The 22,566-nt window shown below is 35.0% G+C and overlaps 1 long non-coding RNA gene across 1 annotated transcript; it reads left to right on the top strand.

Moving 5' to 3' along the window:
• Positions 1-2,421: 2,421 nt before the first annotated feature.
• LOC115513287 lies at positions 2,422-22,408 on the top strand. The gene is made up of 3 exons (XR_003968654.1): positions 2,422-2,431; positions 7,005-7,008; positions 22,322-22,408. It is a non-coding gene; the product is annotated as an uncharacterized LOC115513287 (long non-coding RNA).
• Positions 22,409-22,566: the final 158 nt, after the last annotated feature.

Genomic DNA, 22,566 nt, shown 5'->3' with positions numbered 1-22,566 from the left:
GTGTTATGCTAAGTGAAATAAGTCATACAGACAAAGACAGATACCATATATTTTCACTCTTATGGGGATCCTGAGAAACTTAACAGAAGAGCATGGGGGAGGGTAAGGAAAAAAAAAGTTAGAGAGGGAGGGAGCCAAAACATAAAAGACTCTTAAAAACTGAGAATAACCTGGGGGTGGATGGGGGTGGGAGGGAGGGGAAAGTGGGTGTTGGGCATTGAGGGGGGCACCTGTAGGGATGAGCACTGGGTGTTGTATGGAAACCAATATGACAATAAATTTCATATTAAAAAAAGGGACACCTAAGTGATTCAATGAAACAACAATATTCATATCATAGGAGTTTCAGAAGACGAAGAGAGACAAAAGGGCAGAAGGTTTATTTGAAAGTATTATAGCTGAGAACTTCCCTAGTCTTGGGAAGGAAGCAGACATCTAAATCCAGGAAGCACAGAGAACTCCCTTCAGAATCCACAAGAACAGGTCAATACCAAGGCATATCATAGTGAAACTGGCAAAATACAAAGAGAATTCTGAAAGCAGCTAGGGTCAAATGGGCCTTAGCCTACAAGGATAGACACATAAGAGTAGTAGCAGACCTCTCCACAGAAATTTGGCAGACCAGGAGTAGCAGGGTATATTCAATGTACTGAATAGGAAAAATATGCGGCCAAGAATCCTTTATCCAGCAAGGCTGTCATTCAGAATAGAAGGACATATAAAGGGTTTCCCAGACAAACAAAAACTAAAGAAATCCATGACCACTAAACCAGCCCTGCAGGAGATCCTGAGGGGGACTCTAAGAGTGGAAAGCAACAAAGACTACAAAGAACCAGAGACATCACCACAAACACAAAACCTACAGATAACACAATGACACTAAATCCATATCTTTCAATAATCACTCTGAATGTAAATGGACTAAATGCCCCAATAAAAATATATAGAGTATAATAATGGATTTAAAAAAACAAGATTTATCTATATGATGTCTACAGGAGACACATATTAGACATGAAGACACCTGCAGATTGAAGGGAGGGGATGGAGGGGATAGACACCATCTATCATGCTACTGGAAGTCAAAAGAAAGCTGAAGTAATCATACTTACATCTGACAAACTAGACTTTAAACTAAAGACTTTAACAAGAGATGAAGGCATTATATCATAAATAAGGGGTCTGTCCATCAAGAAGAGCTAACAATTGTAAATGCTTATGCCCCCAAATTGAAAACATCCAAATATATAAATCAATTCATCACAAACATAAGCAGATTTATTGACAATAATATGATAACTGTAGGTGACTTTAATATTCCACTTACAACAATGGACAGATCATCTAGGCAGAAAATCCATAAAGAAACAATGGCCTTGAATGATATACTGGACCAAAAAGACTTGACAGATATATTCAGAACTTTTCATCCAAAAGCAGCAGCATACACATTCTTCTCAAGTGGACATGGAACATTCTCCAAAATAGATCACATGTCACGTCACAGAACAGCCCTCAACAAATATAAAAGGATTGAGATGATACCATGCATATTTTTATATCACAATGCTATGTAACTTGAAATCAACCACAAGAGAACATTTGGAAAGCCTCTGAATGCATGTAGGTTAAAGAACACCCTACTAAGGAATGAATGGGTCAATCAGGAAGTTAAAGAAAAAATTTAAAAACATATGAAAGCAAATGAAATTGAAAACATGACAGCCCAAACCCTTTGGGATGCAGCAAAGGCAGTCCTAAGAGGAAAATACATTGCAATTCAGGCCTACTGAAGAAGCAAGGAAAATCCCAAATACAGAACATAACCTCACACCTAAAGAAACTAGAAGCAGAGCAGCAAAGAAATCCCAAACCAGCAGAAGAAAAATAATAAAGATTAGAGCAGAAATAAACAATATAGAATTAAAAAAAAAACAGTAGAACAGATCAATAAATCCAAGAGCTGGTTTTTTGAAAGAATAAACAAAACTGATAAACCCCTCGCAGACCTCTCAAAAAGAAAATAGAGATAACCCAAATAGATAAAATCATGAATGAAAGAAGAGAGATCACAACCAACATCACAGAAATACAAACAATTATTAGAGAATACTATTAAAAATTACATGCCAACAAACTGCACAATCTGGAAGAAATGCACAAATTTCTAGACACCCAAACACTACCAAAATTCAAGTGGGAAGAAATAGAAAATTTTAACTGACCCATAACCAGCAAAGAAATTGAATCAGTTATCAAAAATCTCCCAACAAATAAGAGTCCAGAGCCAGATGGCTTTCCTGGGGAATTCTACCAGGTATTTAAAACACAGTTAATACCTATTCTTCTCAAGCTGTTCCAAAAAATAGAAATGGAAGGAAACCTTCTGGACTCATTCTATGAAGTCAGCATTATCTTGATTCCCAAACCAGTTGGAGACCCCACAAAAAGGAGAATCACAGGCCAATATCCCTAATGAACATGGATGCAAAAATTCTCAATAAGATACTTGCAAATAGAATTCAACAGTATATTAAAACAATTATTCACCATGATCAAGTGGGATTCATTGCTGGGCCACAGGACTGGTTCAATATCCATAAATCAATCAATGTGATACATCACATTAATAGAAGAAAGGATAAGAACCATATGATCTTGTCATAGATGTAGAAAAAGCATTTGACAAAATACAGCATTCTTTCTTAACAAAACCCTCAAGAAAGTCGGGATAGAAGGAACATAACATCATAAAAGTCATATATGGAAAGCCCACAGTTAATGTCATCCTCAGTGGGAAAAACAGAGAGCTTTTCCCCTGAGATTGGAACATGACAGGGATGTCCACTCTCACCACTGTTGTTTAACCCAGTGTTGGAAGTCTTAACCTCAGCAATCAGAAAACAAAATTAAATAAAAGGCATCCAAATTGGCAAATAAGTCAAAGTTTCACTTTTGGCAGATGACATAATACTCTACATGGAAAACCTGAAAGTCTCCACAAAAAACTGCTAGAACTGATACATTAATTCAGCAAATTCACAGAATATAAAATTAATGTACAAAAATTGGTTGCATTTCTGTACACCAATAATGAAGCAACAGAAAGAGAAATCAAGAAGTTAATTCCATTTACAATTGCACCAAGAACCATAAAATACCTAGGAATAAATCTTACCAAATAAGTAAAAGATCTGTATGCTAAAAGCTATAGAAAACTCATGAAAGAAACTGAAGACACAAAGAAATGGAAAAACATTCCATGCTCATGGATTATCAAAATGTCGATACTACCCAAAGCAATCTACACATTCAGTGCAATCCCAATCAAAATAGCACCAGCATTTTTCTCAGAGTTAGAATAAACAATCCTAAAATTTATGTGGAACCACAAAAGATAAATAGCCAAGCTTATGTTGAAAAAGAAAAATAAAGTGGGAGGCATCACATTCCTAGACTTTAGCCTGTACTACAAAGCTGTAGTCATCAATACAGTATGGTATTAGCACAAAAACAGACACATAGACAAATGGAACAGAATAGAGAACCCAGAAATGGACCCACAAATGTATTGACAACTAATCTTTGACAAAGCAGGAAAAAGTATTGAATGGAAAAAAAAAAAACAGTCTCTTTAGCAAACGATACTGGAAGAACTGGAGAGCCACATACAGAAGAATGAACCTGGACCACTTTTTTACACCATATACAAAAATAAACTCAAAATAGAGGAAAGACCTAAATGTGAGTCAAGAAACCATCAAAATCCTAGAGGAGAAAACAAACAACAACCTCTTTAACCTCAGGCACAGTAACTTCTTGCTCGACACATCTCCAAATGCAAGAGAAATAAAAGCAAAAATGAACTGTTGGGACCTAATCAAGATAAAAATCTTCTGCACAGTAAAGGAAACAATCAACAAAACTAAAAGGCAACCGATGGAATGGGAGAAGATATTGGCAAATGACATATCAGATAAAGGTTTAGTATCCAAAATCTATAAAGAACCTACCAAGCTCAACACATGAAAAACAAATAATCCCGTGAAGAAATGGGCAGAAGACATGAATAGACACTTTTCCAAAGAAAACATCTGGATGGCTAACAGACACATGAAAAGATGCTCAACATCGCTCATCATCAGGGAATACAAATCAAAACCACACTGAGATACCACCTCACATCAGTCAGAGTGGCTAAAATTAACAACTCAGGAAATAACATGTTGGCAAGGATGTGGAGAAATGGGAACCCTCTTGCACTTTTGGTGGGCATGAAAACTGGTGGAGTCTTTCTGGAAAGCAATGTGGAGGTCCCTCAAAAAATTAAAAATAGGATTACCCTATGACCCACGAATAGTACTAGTAGGAATCTATCCAAAGGATACAGGAGTGTTGATTCATAGGGGCAAATATACCCCAATATTTATAGCAGTGCCATCAACAATAGCCAAAGTATGGGAAGAGCCAAAATGTCCACCAACTGATGAATGGATAAAGAAGATGTGGTATATATATATATATATATATATATATATATATATATATATACAATGGAATACTACTCAGCAATGAAAAAGAATGAAATCTTGCCATTTGCATATACATGGGTGGAACTAGAGGGTATTATGCTAAGTGAAATAAGTCAGTCAGAGAAAGACAGATATCATAAGTTCTCACTCATATGTGGAATTTGAGAAACTTAACCGAAGACCACAGGGAGGAGAGAAGGAAAAAAGATAGCTATAAACTTAGAGAAAGCCAAACAATAAGAGACTCTTAAATACAGAGAACAAGGTTGATGGGTTGTGGGGCAAAAGGGGTATTGAGCATTGAGGAGGGCACTTGTTGGAATGAGCACTGGGTGTTGTATGTAAGTGATGAATCGTGGGAATCTACTCCCAAAGCCAAGAGCACACAGTATACTCTGTATGTTAGTTAACTTGACAATAAATTATATATTAAAAAAAATCAGCTTTTAATTTATGTAAAAAAGTAGTTTGGATTTTAATAAGGATTCTGCTGAATCTGTATATACATTTGAATAATATTGCTATCTTAACAATATTAAGTACTCCAATTCAAGAACACAGATATCTTTATTTCCTTTCTTTAAAATATTTCTTTATTTTTGAAAGAGTGGGGGGAGGGGCAGAGAGAGAGAGACAGAGGATCTGAAACAGGCTCTGTGCTGACAGTGCAGGGCTGGAACTCATGACTGCAAGATCATGACCAGAGCCTAAATCAAGAGTGGGGCATTAAACCAACTGAACCACCCAGGCACCACAGATGTCTTTCCCTTTAAGTTGGTCTTCACTGATTTCTTTCAAATGCTTTGTAGCTTTCAGAATATGTTTTGCATTTTCCCAGTTAAATTTATTCAGAAGGTTTTATTCTCTTTGATGCTACTGTAATTGAAATTGTCTTCCTAATTTAATTTTCAGATTGTTCTATGATAATGCATAGAAATGCAATTTCTTTTGTATTTTTGATATTGTATCCTACAACATTGCTAAATTCACTTATAAGCCCTAATAGATTTTCTGTTTGTGAAATAAAAGCAAACATATTCAACTTAATAAAGAATATCCACAAAAAAAAAAATACCACTCACCCACCATGAACCCTTTTCCCAGTACAGTTGTATCATAATTCTTGATAAATTGAAATTAATGTTTATATTGTGATTGTATAAATACTGCTTACAGGTGGCATTTATAGTATAGTATATATACATTCTTTAACTTACAATGGGATTACATCCCAATAAACCCATTTTAAGGTGAGAATATCATAAGTCAAAAATGCATATAACACACCTAACTTACTGAGCATCATAGCTTAGCCTAGTTTACTTTAAATGTATTCAGAACACTACCTTAGCCTACAGTTAGACAAAGTCCTCTAACACAAAGTCTGTTTTATAATAAGTATTGAATATCTCATGTAATTTATTGAATACTGTACTGAAAGTGAAAAACTTTCAGTGGTTGTGTGGGTACAGAGTGGTTGTAATTATATTGGTTGTCAACCCTTGTGATCGTGTGGCTGACTGAGAGCTGTGGCTGACTCACTGCTGCTACCCAGTATCACAAAAAAGCACCATAACACATTCCATAGCCCAGGAAAAGATCCAAATTCAGATTTCAAAGTATGGTTTTTACTGAATCTGCAGCACTTTCACACCATGATAAAGTTGAAAATTTTAAGTCAAGTCATTGTAAGTTTATACATATATTTCCTTTCTTGCACAACATTTTGTTCTTCCAAAAGTTGATAATTGTCCTATTTGTTCATTTGCTCCATTTTCTATGCGCTATTACTAATTCTTCTAAATGCTCTGGTAAAGCTGAAAAATTGCTCTCCATGTGGCCAAAATCATCCAGAAACCTATCGATTTCATTTATTTTCCCCTTGGCCACATTTTTCCTCTAGCTTTCTATCCTCCTGCCCAATCTGACCTATCTGCTCTGCAGGCCTATTGCACACCCATCCCACTAGGAATTCACTATGCTATTATCCTCTAAACTTTCTTCACCTCTCTCCTATGTTGACTTCCTTGTTTCTCAGATCCCATATCTGTTTCTTAGGGTTTCACCCTCATTTTCTTAATTTTAATGTTGTTTATCCTTCAGTAGCATCTTGAGAAAAGTTGACAAAAGGAAAAATTTGGAAACTTTGTATGTCTAAAAATGTCTTTATTTTACCCTCACTATTGATTAATAGTTTAGCTGGATATAGAATTTTGGCTTGGAAATCAATTTCCCTCAGAATAATGAATGCTTCATTCAATTTTATTCTAACTTACAGTGTTGCTGTTGATATGTTCAATGCCATACTGACTTCTTATTCTTTGCATGCAATCTGTTCTTTTCTGTCTGAAAGCTTTTAGAATCTTATACCAGTTGGGGTACCATCTAGAAAAAAGAAGTCATTTTATATATTCTGTATATAACAAATTTATGTATGTATGTATGTATGTATGCATGTTTAGAGACAGAGAGCAAGGTAGGGGCATTGGGAGAGGGAGAAAGAGAATCTCAAACAGGCTCCATGATCAGCACAGAGCTCAATGAGGGGCTCAATCTCATGACCATGAGATCATGAGCTGAGCCAAAACTAAGAGTCAGTGGCTTAACTGACTGAGCCACCCAGGCACTCCTGTATATAAAATATTTAATAAGAATTAGGCATTTTCTTGACTGTTGGAAGAGCTAAAGGAGAAGAGGTCATGGGAGCCATCACCAAAACTCAGAGGAACTCATGCTAAACATCTTAGCTTAAGCATAAGGCAAGTGGTTCTCAAAACCTTACTGAAATTCTCAAAAATCTCTGGGAAGTGTCCACCAATCATGTCAGAATTCAGTAATGAAAAGGGTAGTTCTCAAGAGTACTAGAAAGCCACTGTGAATCTCTTCTTTACTCACACATTTGGCAAGTTTCTCTCACCAGCATACTGTAACCAAAAACTATATAGGAAAGGGGAATTCTGGAAAATGTAGCTCAGCCTTAAAGATGAGCAATAGTAGTGCTGAGTTAACTACAAACTGTGCATGCAGAGTCTACACCCTTGTCAGCTCAGCATCCAAAGACCCTCGTTGTCAACATTTAACTTCCAAATGAAGATATTAGCAACATTATACTTTCCCATTATATAATTTAACTATTCATCATACCACCAAACCCAGAAGAAATCCAGAGTTCCACTTGTCCCTCTTTGAGTAAATGTTTCTTTATCCTCTGATTCACAATCCCCTTTTGCTATGCTATACCCTAAACCTGAGATATAGAAGTAATCATGATTTATATATTAATATTCTTAGGTGGCATGGGAATGGGAGAGGAGAAGGAAGAAATATGAGTATATACACAAATGTCCAAATATAGCAGCAAGACAAGAAATATATTTAACTACCATAGTGATTTTATTTTTCTAACTGGTAATATGTCCATAAGTGTTATTTATAATTCCCTTCTCTTACCATCCATTCCCTTTTCCACTTTTCACCAGCAAGCGTCGCAGCCAGTTATTTATTTATGTATTTATGTATTTATTTATTTATTTAGGTCAGGTAAGGTGACCTAAATCTTAGTCTTGAACTCTTTGCACCATAAAGGCTCTGCCTCTTCTGGTTGCTATGGTTTTCTATTACTTCTGCTATAGAACTTAGTACTTGAGTACTAAGAGATTACCAAGAGAATCTCCTGAGTCCTAGGTTTTCCTCCTTGCTCCCATTGCACAGTAGCAAACTAATTTACTATTGATAATTAAGATCAATTATCACATCCAGTACAGTAACCACTTTATTTGCCTGACAATGTGACCAGATGGCAGTCTTAGCTTCATGTTTAATGAAACCATTGTTGTCCTCCTGGTAGAAGCATTCCCTGCCCTGAGAACTGAGATCTCCAAGACCAGTAGAGCTCAGTACTGTGGAGATGGGAAGCTAAAACTTTGCTACTATATCATTAGGTGTATCAATTTAAAAAGTACCCGTTTATACCTCTTGATTCCTGAAACTGCCTATCTGCTGTGGAGAAACTGCATTATAAATTAATTGTTGGTTCAGAGCATGCCCTTCATCTCAGGCATTATGCCAGATTTCACCCAGCTGATATCATAACTGAATTTTCAGAGTCTATTCTATCAGGCCAAGCAGCAGGATGATGGGAAACATAGTAAGATAGTGAATTCTAAATAACAGTATTAACAACATCATACTTTCAGGAGAAAATCACTGCACTTCATTTGCTTTTAAATTTAATCACTTTTTTTTTTTCAACGTTTATTTTTGGGACAGAGAGAGACAGAGCATGAACGGGGGAGGGGCAGAGAGAGAGGGAGACACAGAATCGGAAACAGGCTCCAGGCTCTGAGCCATCAGCCCAGAGCCTGACGCGGGGCTCGAACTCACGGACCGCGAGATCGTGACCTGGCTGAAGTCGGACGCTTAACCGACGGCGCCACCCAGGCGCCCCGTGCACTTCATTTGCTTTTAAATGAGTTCCTTGTCAGAAGTAATGCTAAGAATACCATGATCACAAATAACACACTCTGTAAGTCCAGGAATAATCATTATGGCAGAAACATTATGGGAAGGGAACGCAAAATCTGTATCCAGTGAGAAAAAAAAAACATTGTTCCTGGAATGATAGAAATGATCCAATGCACTTAAACTACCACAAGGTAGCTGGTTGGTTGTCCCAAATAATAGTGTCACATCATGGGCTCAATGTTGATCTTTGCTACTGACAGATTGGGCACTCCACAGGGGACATAACCCTGTTATTTCATAAAGGTTACATAAATGGAATCATACAACATGAATCCTTTTGAAATTGGCTTTTCTTCATTCAGCATAATTTCATCCAAACTGTTATATGTATTAATGGGTTATTCCTTCCTATTGTTGAGTACTATTCCCATGGTAGAGATGCATGACAATTTCTTTAACTATTCATCCTTTGAAGGATATTTGAATATTTTTGAGTTTAGAGCAAATAAATAAACAAATAAGGTTGCTATGGATATTTGTATATCGATTTATCTTAGTTTTTGCTACATTATTAATTTCCAAAAGTTATTTCTTATTGTTTGATTGCTTCATTTTATAGCACCATCTTTTTGCCTTATGGGTATAAGATCTTCTCTTACATTTGCCAATATTAATTATAATTTTAAAAAAAAGTTTTCTTCTATTCTTTGCATTATTACAGAGTTCCTCTGTTTCTTTGTGTAAGATCATTTTTCGTGTGAACATTTTCCTCAAATGTATGATCAGTCTTGATTAAACATTTATATTTAAAAGTAAGGTACTACAAAATTTATTGGAAGGACTTCTTGGCTAGTTAGCTTCACTGGTGGTCAGTTTACTAGTTAGAATAAATTAAGATATGTTGTCCTAACAACCCCCAGATCTCAGTAGCTTAGCACAATAAAGGTTTACTTCTCACTAGTGTCACAGTCCAATGTGGCTTGCACAGAACTAGAAGAAAGAACACAGAGATTGTGTAAAGTCTGAGAAAGAGTTTTTGTCATTGTGAAACCCCCACAGAGCTCCCAGGGTTCAAAACTAAAACTAAAGTGGAAGTAAGGCTGTTGGGGCTAACTGCAATGATGTTTTCAGGATTAGCAATTGGGATGATGCCAATACTCTTTCCGTAAAGATGTTGAAGATTCCTAGAAGACAGAAAGTTTCTATGCCGTGGCCTCAGATACTTCAGAATGCACTTTGTAGTTTTACAGCAAGTAGGCATCATTTTCATGAATTTGAGCAAGAACAGTTTTGAGTAGCCTGGTTCTGGCTCCAAGTCATCTACTTATTAACTCATCCTTACATGTGAAAACATACAAAGGAAATCACCAGGCATTTGAAGGATGTCTTCAACATGAAAAAGAGATATAGAGGGAGAGCTAGAGTATATTATGCTAAATAATATGTCAGTCAGAGAAAGACAAATATCATATGATTTCACTCAGATGTGGAATTGAAGAAACAAAATGGAAGAACATGGGGGAAAAAAACAAAAAGAGAGAGGCAAACCATAAAACAAACTTTTAAGTATAGAGAGCAAACTGAGAGTTGCTGGAGGGGAGGTGGGTGGGGGGTGGGTTAAATGGGTGATGGGGATTAAGGAGGCCACTTGTTGTGATGAGCAGGGGGTGTTGTATGTAAGTGAGGAAACACTAAATTCTACTCCTGCAACTAATATTACACTATATGTTAACTAACTGGAATTTAAATAAAAACTTGAAAGAAAAAAAGAATAATAATAATAAAGACAAATTCTGACTAGAAGATTAAAAAGCTAAAACATGAAAGAGATACTATTGGCAAATAAGTAGAGGAAATTATCCTAGAGGAAATTGACGAATGTTGAAAATACAAAACTGTAATATCAAGAAACTAGTGAAGATTATAGACATCACCAATGGAGTGCTAAGTAAAACTACAGTCAGAAGCTAAAAACAGCTTTTATAAGTTAAGAAAATATCATTTGAAGCAGGAAAATTGGAAGAAAATGTTGGGTAAATACCCAAGGAAGAAAAACAAATGTACAAAGAAAGGAGATAAAGAAAGGAGATATTGAATTCAGGAGTAGAATTTAGCGATTCATCATTTACATACAATACCCAGTGTTTGTCCCATCAAGTCCCCTCTTTAATACCGATCACCCATTTAGCCCATCTCCACATCCACCTCCCCTCCAGCAACCCTCAGTTTGTAATCTATAGTTAATAGTCTCTTATGGTTTGCCACCCTCTCTCTTTTTCTTTCTTCCTTCCCCTATATTTGTCTGTTTTGTTTCTTAAATTCCACATATGAGTAAAGTCATATGGTATTTCTCTTTCTCTTATTTTGCTTAGCATAACACACTTAAGCTCCACAAACATCATTGCAAATGGCAAGATATCATTCTTTTTTGATGGCTTAATAATATTCCATTGTGGAGATAGATATAGATATATATATATCACATCTTCTTTGTCCATTCATCAGCCAATGGACATTTGTGCTTTTTCCATAATTTGGCTATTGTTGGTAATGCTTCTATAAACATTGGGGTGCATGTATCCCTTTGACTCTGTATTTTTGTATCCTTTGAGTAAATACTTAGGAGTGCAATTGCTGACCCATAGGATAGTTCTATTTTTCACTTTTTCAGGAAGCTTCAAACTGCTTTTCAGAGTGGCTGCACCAATTTGCGTTCCCACCAATGGTGCAAGAGAGTTCCCCTTTCTCTGCATCCTCACCAACATCTGTTGTCGCCTGTGTTGTTAATTTTAGCCATTCCTACAGGTGCGTGGTGGTTTATCTCATAGTGGTTTTGATTTGTATTTCCCTGATGATGCGCGATGTTGCGTGTCTTTTCATGTGTCTGTTAGCCATCTGGATGTTTCCTTTGGAAAAATGTCTATTCATGTTTTCTGCCCATTTCTTCACTGGATTATTTGGTTTTTTGGTATTGAGTTTGATAAGTTCTTTATAGATTTGGGATACTAACCCTTTGATATGTCGTTTGCAAATATCTTCTCCCATCCCATAGATTGCTTTTTAGTTTTATTGATTGTTTACTTTCTTAAAAAAAATTTAATGTTTATTTACTTTTGAGAGAGAGAGAAAGAGACAGAGAGAGCAGGGGAATGGCAGAGAGAGAAAGGGATACACAGAATCCAAAGCAGGCTCCAGGCTCTGAGCTGTCAGCACAGAGCCCAATGCAGGGCTCAAGCTCACAAATTAAGAGATCATGACCTGAGCCAAAGTTGAATGCTTAACCAACTGAGCCACCTAGGTGCCTAGGTGCCCTATTGATTGTTTCCTTTGTTGTACAGAAGGTTTTTATCTTGATGAAGTCCCAATAGCTCATTTTTGGTTTTGCTTTCCTTGCCTCAGAAGACATATCTAGAAAGAAGTTGCTAAGGCCAAAGTCTAAGAGGTTGCTGCCTGTATTCTCCTCTAGGATTTTGATGGTTTCTTGTCTCACATTTAGGTCTTTCATCAATTTTGAATTTCTTTTTGTGTGTGGTGTAAGAAAGTGGTCCAGTTTCATTCTTTGTTGTCACTGTCCAGTTTTCCCAACACCATTTGTTGAAGAGATTTGTCTTTTTTCCATTACATACTCTTTCTTGCTCTGTCAAAGAATAGTTGACCATATTAGTTGTGGGTCCATTTCTGGGTTTTCTATTCTGTTCCATTGACTATGTGTCTACTTTTGTGCCAGTAACATACTGCCTTGATTACTACAGTTTTGTAATATAGTTTGAAGTCCAGAATTGTGATGTCCTCAGCTTGCTTTTCTTTTTCAAGATTGCTTTGGCTATTTAAGGTCTTTTGTGATTTTATTTTAGGATTGTGTGTTCTGGCTCTGAAAAAATGCGGGTGGTATTTTGATAGAAATCGCATTAAATGTGTACATTGATTTGAATAATATAGACATTTTAACTATATTTGTTCTTCCTATCCATGAACATGGAATATTTCTCCATTTTTGTGTCCTTTTCAATTTCTTTCATAAATGTTCTATAATTTTCAGAGTACAGATCTTTTACCTCTTAGATTAGGCTTATTCCCAGTTATCTCATGATATTTGGTTCAATTGTAAATGGGATCAATTCCTTGATTTCTCTTTCTGCTGCTTCATTATTGGTGTATAGAAATGCAACAGATTTCTGTTAATTGATTTTGTATCCTGTGACTTTACTGAATTCATGCATCACTTCTAGCAATTTTTGGTGGAGTCTTTTGGGTTTTCTACTTTGAGTATCATGTCTGCAAATAGTGAAAGTTTGACTTCTTCCTTGCCAATTTGGATGCCCTTTATTTCTTTTTTTAATGTTTATTTATTTATTTATTTTGAGAGAGATAGCAAGAGCAGGGTGGTGGTGGAAAGAAAGGGAGAGAGAGAATCCCAAGCAAGCTCGTGCTGTCGGAGCAGAACCCAATGCAGAGCTAGATCTCACAAACTGTGAGATCATGAGCTGAGCCAAAATTCAGAGTTGGACACTTAATTGATTGAGCCACCCAGGTGCCCCCCCCTTTTTTGGTCTGAATTCTGAGGCTAGGACTTCCAGTACTGTATTAAATAACAATGCTGAGAGTGGACATCCCTGTCTTGTTCCTGACTGTAAAGAAAAAGCTCTTGGTTTTTCCCATTGAGGATATATTAGCTGTGGGTATTTTGTATATGGCTTTTATGATGTTGAGGTGTATTCCCTCTATCTCTACTTTGTTGATGGTTTTAATCAAGAAGCAATGCTGTATTTTGTCAAATACATTTTCTGCATCTATTGACAGGATCATATCATTCATATCCTTTCTTTTATTAATGTGGTGTATCATTTTGATTGACTTGTGAATATTGAACCACACTTGCACCCCAGGAATAAATCCCACTTGATCATGGTGAAAAAAATATTTTAATATACTGTTGGACTCAATTTACTAGTATCTTGTTAAGAATTTTTGCTTCATGATCGTCAGAAATATTGGCCCATATTTTTCCTTTATAGTGGGGTCTTTGATTTTGAAATCAAGTTAATGCTGGCCTTGCAGAATGTGTTTGGGTGTTTTCCTTCCTTTTCTATTTTTTGGATCAGTTTGAAAAGAATAGGTATTAACTTTTCTTTAAATGTTTGGAATAATTCCCCTGGGAAGCCATCTGGCCCTGGACTTTTGTTTCTTGGAAGATTTTTGATTAATGACTCAATTTATTTGCTGGTTATGAGTCTGTTCAAATTATCTATTTTTTCCTGTTTCAGCTTTGCTAGTTTATATATTTCTAGAAATTTAACTATTATTTCCAGATTGCCCAATTTGTTGGCATACAGTTTGTTCATAATATTCTCTTATAATTGTTTGTATTTCTGTAGTGTTGGTTGTGATCGTTCCTTTTTCATTTGTGATTTTATTTATTTGGGTCCATTCTCTTTTCTTTTTGATAAGTCTGGATAGGGGGTTATCAATTTTTATTAATTCTTTCAAAAACCAGTTTCTAGTTTCACTGATATATTCTACTGCTTTTTTGTTTGTTTCTTTATAATTTATTTCTTCTCTAATCTTAATTATTTCCCTTCTTCTGATGGCTATTTACTGTTACTTTTCTACATCTTTTAGGTATAAGGTTAGGTTGTGTATTTGAGACTTTTCTTGCTTCTTGAGGTAACCCTGTATTGCTGTATACTTCCCTCTTATAACTGCTTTGCTGTATCCCAAAAGTTTTGGACTTCTGTGTTTTCATTTTCATCTGTTTCCATGTATTTATTTATTTCTTCTTTAATTTCCTGGTAACACATTCACTCTTTAGTAGGATGTTCCTTAATCTCTATGTATTTTGTGGTATTTCCAAATTTTTTCTTGTGGTTGACTTCAAGTTTTATAGCATTATGATTGGAAAATATGCATGGTATAATCTCAATCTTTTTGAAATTGTTGAGGACTGATTTGTGACCTAGTATGTGATCTATTCTGGACAATGTTTCATGTGCACTCAAAAAGAATATGTATTCTGCTGTTTTAGGATGAAACGGATATACCTGTACGGTTGATCTGGTCCAGTGTGGCATTCAAAGCCATTGTTTCCTTGTTTTCTGCTTAGATGATCAGTCCATTGTTGTAAGAGTGGTGTTAAAGTCCCCTACTATAATTGTATTGTTATCAATGAGCTTCTTTATGTTTGTAATTAATTGACTTATATATGAAAGCACCCAGTGCTTTCAAGTTGGGGGAATAAATATTTAGAATTGTTATATCTTTTTGTTGGATAAACCCCTTTATTATGATATAGTCCCTTCTTCATCTCTTGTTACAGTCTTTGGTTTTAAATCTACTTTGTCTTATATAAGTATGGCTAGTCCAGCCTTCTTTGACATCTATTAGCATGATAAATGGTTCTCCATCCTTCCACTTTCAGTCTGTAGGTGTTTTTAGGTCTAGTAAGTGTCTTTAGGTCCAAAGTGAGTCTCTTGTAGGCAGCATATAGATGGGTCTTGTGTTTTTATCCATTCTATAACTCTGTCTTTTGATTGGAGCATTTAGTTCATTTACATTCAGAATGATTATTGAAAGATATGAATTTAGTGTCATTGTATTACCTGCAAAGTCATTTTTTCTGGAGATTTCCTCTGTTCCTTTCTAGTCTTTGTTGCTTTTGGTCTTACTTTCCCACTCAAAGAGTCCCCTTTAATATTTCTTGCAGGGCTGGTTTAGTGCTCACAAATATCTTCAGTTTTTCTTTGAGAAACTCTTTATCTCTCCTTCTGTTCTTAATGACAGCTTTTCTGGATAAAGTATTCTTGGCTGCATATTTTTCCCATTGAGCATGTTGACTATCTCATGCCACTCTCATCTGGCCTACCAAATTTCTGTTGATAATTCTTCTGCTAACCTGATTTGTCTTCCCTTGTAAGTTAGAGATTTATTTTTCCTTGCTGCTCTCAGGATGTTTTCCTTATCTCTGTATATTGTAAATTTTACTATAATATGTCTTGGTGTTGGTGTGTTTTATTGATTTTGTTGGGAGTTCTCTGTGTCTCCTGGATTTGTATGTTTGTTTCCTTCTCCAGATTAGGGAAATTTTCAGCTATATTGCTCAAATAAAGCCTCTTCCCTTTTTTCTCCTCCCTTCTTATTGTGGGACTCCTATGATATGAATGCTATGCTTGAAAGAAAGAAATTTTTAAACACATGATAAAAAATACAATTTCCTACAACTGAAATAATTAAATCTCCAGGTTTAATGATTCCAAGGAGTGTTAGCACAACAAATGAAAAAGACGTGCAATTAGGCACATAACTTTAAAATTTAAAACCCATGGATAAAGAAAAATCAGAGCACCTTCCAGAGAAAAAAAACCAACTCACCTGCAAAGCAACGAGCATCATTTTAAGGTAAAATATCTACCTTAAATTCCAGGGGGAAAAGACATTTTACAATAACAAAGTATGGCAAGTTCACTAATGGTTCAAGTTCCACATTGCAATTAACTTTTAAGAAACTATCATTTGTCAAGTTGTGGTGTAGTATCAGAAAAGAATACACTCCTTCTTTTTTCAACTATATATCTGTGGGAAGCCATATTTTTTCATATATTTCAACCTAAAAGCATAGGGCACTAAATTTAATGAAGAAGCACATGTAAGAAGACAGATCTCTTTTATTAAAACAGACATTAAAGTTATTTGCAATAATATAAGTCAAGATAAAATTCTCATTTTTTTGTTTTAAAAAATACAAGAAAAAAGTATTATTTTTGACATGTATTGAGTTCTGATTCTAAGTGAGTTAATGAATAACATTATTACATTTCTCAGTTTAAGCTTTTTGTTTTCAATTTATTTATTGAGGTATAAATGGCATATTATGTTAGTTTTGGATGTACATGTTTGATATTTGTATATATTACAAAATTATCACCACAGTAAGTCCAGTTTTCATCCATCACCAAATATAGTTACAATTTTTTCCTGTGATGAGAACTTTTAAGATCTACTCTCTTAGCAGTTTTCGTGGTTTCCTTTGCTGTGCAGAGGCTTTTTAATTTGATGTAGTCCTACTTGTTTATTTTTGTTTTTGTTGCCTTTGCTATCGGTGTCAATTCCAAAATATCATTGACAAGACCAATATCAAGGAGTTTACTACCTATGTTTTCTTCAAAGAATTTTATGGTTTCAGGTCTTACAATAAAGTCTTTATCCATTTTGAGCTAATTTTTGTACAGTGAAAGATAGTGGTCTAGTTTCATTCTTTTGCACGTGGCTGTCCAGTTTTCCCAACATCATTTATTGAAAAGATTATCCTCCCCCCATTGTATAGTCTTGGCTCCTTTGTTATAAATAATTGACCATATATATGTGTGTTTATTTCTGGGTTCTCTATTCTATTTCATTGACCTATATGTCTGTTTTTATGCCAGTATCATACTGTTTTTATTACTATAGCTTTGTAATATCCTTTGAAATCAGGGAGGATAATGCCTCAAGCTTTGTTTTTCTTTCTCCAGATTGCTTTGGCTATTTGGGGTCTTTTGTGTTTCCATACAAACTTTAGAACTATTTGTTCTATTTCTGTAAAAAACAAATTGGAATTTTGGTAGCAATTGTATTTAATCTATAGATTGCTTGGGACATTTTAACAATATGAATTCTTCCAATCCGTGAACACAATGCTGTGTTCTTTCCACTTATTTGTGTCATCTTCAATTACTTTCATCAATGGCTTATATTTTTCAATGTACAAGTCTTTAAGCCCCTTGGTTAAATTTATTTCTAAATATTTTATTCTTTTTGATGTAATTGTAATAGGATCATTTTCTTAATTTCTATTTCTGCTGGTTTGTCACTGATGTATAGAAATGCAACAGATTTTTGTATGCTAAGTGTGTACTCTGATACTTTGCTGATTTTTTAAATTTGTTCTAACAGTTTTTTGGTCAAGTTCAGGGTTTCCTTTTTTTATTTTTTTTAATGTTTATTTATTTTTGAGAGAGAGAGACAGCATGAACAAGGGGGTGGGAAGAGGGGTATAGAGAGAGAGACACAGAATCCAGAACAGACTCCAGGCTCCAAGCTGTCAGCCCAGAGCCTGATGCGGGCCCAAACCCATGAACTGTGAGATCATGACCTGAGCTGAAGTCAGTCCCTCAACTGACTGAGCCACCCAGGCACCCCAGGTTTAGGGTTTTCTATATATAATATCATGTCATCTGCAAATAGGGACAATTTAATTTTTCCTTTCCAATTTGGGTTCTTTTATTTTTCTTGCCTAATTTCTGTGGTTAAGACTTCCAATACTATGTTGAATAAAAGTGGTAAGAATGGGCATATGTATCTTGTTCTTTTTTTTAAATTGTTTTAAATGTTTTTATTTTTGAGACAGAGAGAGACAGAGCATGAGCAGGGGAAAGGCAGAGAGAGAGGGATACACAGAATCTGAAGCAGGCTCCAGGCTCCGAACTATCAGCCCAGAGCCTGATGTGGGGCTCGAACTCACAGACTGTGAGATCATGACCTGAGCTGAAGTTGGACGCTTAACTGACTGAGCCACCCAGGCGCCCCTGTATCTTGTTCTTAATCTTATAGGAAAAGTTTTCAGCTTTTTACTATTGAGAACACTGTTAACTGAAAGCTTTCCATATATGGCTTTTATCATGTCAAGATACGTTCCCTCTGTACCCACTTTGTTGACAGTTATCATAAATGAAGGTTAAATTTTGTACAATGTACACTTTGCATCTATGAAATGATCATATGATTTTTATCTTTCATTTTGCTAATGTGGTATATCACATTGATTGATGTACCAATATCAAACCATCCTTGCATCCTTGAAATAAATCCTACTTGATCATGATGTATGATTCTTTTAGGATACTGTTGAATTCAGTTTCCTAATATTTTGTTGAGGATTTTTTGTATCTAAGTTTATTAGAGATATTGGTCTATAATGTTCTTTTCTTGTGGCATCCTTGTCTGGCTTTTATATCAGGATAATGCTGTCCTAGTGAATGACTTTAGAAATGTTCCCTCTTCTATCTTTTGAAAGAGTTTGAGAAGAATTGGTATTAATTCTTTAAACGTTCATAAAATTTAACAGTAAAACCATCTGCTCTTGAATTTTTTCTTTTTGGGAGGATTTTGATAACTGATTCAATCTCCTTACTAGTAATTGGTCTATTCAGGATTTCTATTTCTTCCTGATTCAGTCTTGGTAAGTTGTATATTTCTAGGAATTTATACACTTTTTCTCTAGTTTTTCCAATTTGTTGGTGTATACGTATTCATAGTAATCTCTTATAATCTTTTGTTTTCTGTGGTATCAATCATTTCCCTCTACTAACTTTGGGCTTTCTTTTGTTTTCTTTTTATAGGTCTTTGAGGTATAAAGTTAGGTTGTTTATTTGAGATTTTTCTCACATAAAGTAGACATTTACCACTACAAACTTCTCGCTTAGAATTGCTTTTGCTACATCCCATACATTTTGATATATCATATTTCCATTTTCATTAATCGCACGGTATTTTTTTAATTTATACTTAGATTTCTTCTTTGACTCATTGGTTGTCCAGTAGCATTTTGTTTAACTTCCAAATATTTGTGAATTTTTCAGTTTTCTTCTTGTAATTGATTTCTAATTTCATTTCATTGTGGGCAGAACAGAAGCTTGATATGATATCCATCTTCTTAAATTTATTAAGACTTGTTTTGTGGCCTAACATATGATTTATCCTGGAGAATAAATGTTCCATTTGCATTTCACAAGATGTGTGTTCTTTTGCCTTTGGATTGAATGTTCTATTTATGTTAAGTCCATCTGGTCTAATATGTCATCTAAGACTTATGTTTTCTTATTGATTTTCTATCTAAACATTCATGTAAATGAGGTATTAAAATCTACTGTTATTATATTGCTGTCTATTTCTACATTTAGATCTGTTAGTATTTCCTTTATATATTTAGGTGCTCTGTTGGTTGCATAAATATGTAGAGATGTTATATCCTCTTACTGGATTGGCCCCATTTATTATTGTGTAATGCCCTTCTTTGTCCCTTACTATAGTTTTTGATTTAAAATCGATTTCTCTGATTTAAGAATAGATACCCTAGTTTTCTTTGGGTTCTATTTGCATGGAATATCGTTTTCCAATACTTCAATATTCAGTATGTGTGCTCTTACATCTGAAGTGAGTATCTTGTAAGCAGCTTACATGGGTCTTATTTGTTAATTCATTCAGCCACTCTACTTCTTTTGATCGAACAATTTAGTCCATTTACATTTTTTTTACATTTATTTATTTTTAAGAGACAGAGCACAAGTTAGGGAGGGGCAGAGACAGAAGTAGACACAGAATCTGAAGCAGGCTCCAGGCTCTGAGCTGTCAGCACAGAGCCTGACAAGAGGCTCGAACTCACAAACTGTGAGATCATGACCTCAACTGAAGTCAGACACTCAACCTACTGAGACACCCAGGTGCCCCATAGTCCATTTACATTTAAAGTAATCATTGATAGGTATGTATTTATAGTCACTTTGTTCATTTTTTTGTGACTGTTTTGTAGTTCCTTTGTTCCTTTATTCTTCTTTTGCACTCTTCCTTTGTGAATTGATGGTTTGCCTTAGTGATATGCTTAGATTAATTTCTCTTTATCTTTTGTGTATCCAGTATAGGTTATTTTACAGTTTTTATTTAAATTTCAGTTAGTTAACATACAATATATCATTAGTTTCAGGTGTACAATAAAGTGATTTAACGCTTCTATACAATGCCTGGTGCTCAACACAAGTATACTCCTTAATCCCCAATACCTATTTAACTAATCCCCCCCACACCTCTCCCTTCTAGTAACCGTAAGTTTGTTCTCTATACTTAAGAGTATGTTTCTTGGTTTACCTCTTATACATTTTTTTCCCTTTGCTCATTTGTTTTCTTTCTTAAATTCCACATATGAGTGAAATCATATGGTATTTGTCTTTCTCAGGCTGACTTATTTCACTTACCATAATAGCCCCTAGCTCCATCCATGTAATCGCAAATGGCAAAATTTCATACTTTTTTTATGGCTGAGTAATATTCCATTGTATATATATATATATATATATAACCTCTTCTTTATCCATTCATCAATGGATGGACTCCTGGGCTCTTTCCATAATTTGGCTATTGTATGTAATGCTGCTTTTAAGATCAGGGTGCAACTATCCCTCTGAATTAGTATTTTTGTATTCTTTGGGTAAATACCTAGTAGTGCAATTGTTGGATCGTAGGGTAGTTCTACTTTCAACATTTTGCAGAACCTCCATACTATTTTCCAGAGTGGCTGCACTGGTTTGCATTCCCACTAGTAGTCCAAATGGTTCCTCTTCCTCCATTTCTTTGCCAACATCTTTTGTTTCTTGTGTTATTGATTTTAGCTGTCCTGACAGCTGTGAGGTAATATCTCATTGTAGTTTTGTTTGCATTTCTTTGATGAACAGTAATGTTAAGTGTCTTTTCTGTTGGCCACTTGTATGTCTTCTTTGGAAAAATGTCTATGTCTTCTGCCCATTTTTTAATTGGATTATTCATTTTTGGGATGTTGACATCTATAAGTTCTTTATAGATTTTGGACACTAACTCTTTATCAGATATGTCACTTGCAAATATCTTCTTCCATTTTATATGTTGCCTTTTAGTTTTGTTGTTACCTTTGAGGTGCAGAAGCTTTTAATTTTGATGTAATACCAATAGCTTATTTTTGCTTTTGTTTCTCTCGCCTCAGGAGACCTATCTAGAAAGAAGTTGCTATGGCCAATATCAAAGAGGTTGATATTGAACACTGTCTGTGTTCTCCTCTAGGATTTAGATGGTTTTCTGTCTGACATTTAGGTCTTTAAATCAGTTTGATATATTTTTGTGTATGTTGTAAGAAAGTGGTCCAGTTTCATTCTTTTGCATGTAGCTGTTGACTTTTCCCAACACCATCTGTTGAAGAGGATGTCTTTTTTCCCATTATATTCTTTCCTGCTTTGTTAAAGATTAATTGACCATGTAGTTGCAGGTCCACTTCTGGGTTTTCTGTTCTGTTCTATTGATCTCTCTGCCTATTTTTGTGCCAGTATACTTAGTGTTTTGATAGATACAGCTTTGTAATATAACTTGAACTCTAGAATTGCGATGCCTCCAGCATTTTGGGGGTTATTTGGGGTTTTCTGTGGTTCTGTACAAAATTTAGGAGTGTTTGTTCTAGTTCTGTGAAAAAAAAAATTGATAAGAATTGCTTGCAATGTGTACATTGCTTTGGTAGTATAGACATGTTAACAATATTTGTTCTTCTAATCCATGAGCATGGAATATCTTTCCATTTCTTTGTGTCATCTTCAATTCTTTTCATAACTGCTCCATAGTTTTTAGAGTATATGTCTTTAGCCTCTTTAGTTCAATTTATTTCTAGAAATCTTATGGTTTTTGATGCAATTGTAAATGGGATTGATTCCTTAATTTCTATTTCTGCTGCTTCATTATTGGTGTATAGAAATCAAAAGATTTCTGTATGTTGGTTTGTATTCTGTGATTTATCAAGTTTGTCTTT

Source organism: Lynx canadensis, chromosome B2 (assembly GCF_007474595.2).
Source record: "Lynx canadensis isolate LIC74 chromosome B2, mLynCan4.pri.v2, whole genome shotgun sequence".
NCBI lineage: Eukaryota > Metazoa > Chordata > Mammalia > Carnivora > Felidae > Lynx > Lynx canadensis.
Note: the sequence above shows the minus strand (reverse complement) of the source record. Positions and strands in the feature narration are given on the sequence as shown.